Consider the following 1,353-nt stretch of genomic DNA (forward strand, 5'->3'; position numbering starts at 1 on the left):
GGCGGAAATAAATCATTTGTTCTCTGTCACCTCGCTTCCGGGTTGGTTTCTGCACCTGTGTCCATCCCTGTTCCCTCGTGCTGCTGGGCCGTGACAACCATAGAGTTTTGTAAAGCTTGTTTTCTCATTGTTCAGTAACCATTTGAAATTTCTCTCTAGCCCAAATGGTTGAGGAGTTACGGTAGTGCAAAGCATCCATGGTAAAATCTAAGCGAGTTGATTTTTCTGTGTTCAGACAGCAGTAGCTTGTGAATGCTTAATGCTACTGCGATACATCAAATATCTATGTAAAGCTCAGCTTCTCTTCTTTTTGAAACACTTTGCATTTTCTCTCTAGCAAAAACAATGATGGAGTTACAGTCATTTTAACGAACAATTATAAAATGGTAATTTAAAGGATAAGGAAGAACTATAGTCTCACATGTGTCTGCTCCCAGGTGTTGCCGGCTAAATCTAAGCTTTACATTACTTCCACTTTCCCATGCTGTCAGGTTGTTTATGACATCATCGGTCTAGTCCAATGATCTTTCTCCCAGCCTTCTTCAGGCCTATCAGCATTCACACTATGTACTTTAACTCTCACTGCGCATCTGTCATTCTCCTTTGTGCAACCCACCTCCTCTCCATCACCGCCTCTCATCCCCCCATTTTCATCTCCACCACTAGCATCTAGACTCCGGGGGTCAATCACTGTTGGGGTTCTGTTCTGCTGAGGGCCATCGAAGACTAACCGCCAAATACCAGTGAATCATGTTAATTTCTTTCCAATAATCTCTACTCATTGAACTACTATTTGATGACCCCTGTACACTGTTTAATGATTGGTTGTCTTTCTTTTTTAACCACTTTCTTTTTTAACCAATTAGTCAAAATCCAAATCTTTTGACTAAAGATTTGGATTTTTGTCTTTTACCCAGAAGCTTTGTCTTCTGCATTTGTGTCTCTTCCACTGTGAATGTGTTGCAGATACAGGTGTTTTATGTTAATAACACAGCTTTCCAACAGCTGCAAAGTTGTCATATTTTCAACTGTTGTCAGGAGAACATTTTGAGAAAGGAAATTCATATAAATACAGTGGCTTTATAGCCAGAATTATCCTTACAGTAGTAAGGATAACGAATAGTTTTCAGCTATTTTGAAGCAAAAATACTTTTTATCCATAACAGCAAATGAACTGTACAACATTCAGTGTCCAGCATTCAGACGGCTACCCGTCTGAATGCTCTCATGTCATTGAGAGCATTCTCTCACTCTTCATGTGAGAGAAAATCTGCTCACACAGATATGTAGAACCAAATACTGTCAATAAGGCCTCTGCAATGTTCTGAAGACAGTTAAACTTGTCAGGTAGTG

This window comes from Pundamilia nyererei, unplaced genomic scaffold (genome assembly GCF_000239375.1).
Source record: "Pundamilia nyererei isolate P.nyererei 1_Seehausen unplaced genomic scaffold, PunNye1.0 scaffold00189, whole genome shotgun sequence".
In the NCBI taxonomy this organism is placed as follows: Eukaryota; Metazoa; Chordata; class Actinopteri; order Cichliformes; family Cichlidae; genus Pundamilia; species Pundamilia nyererei.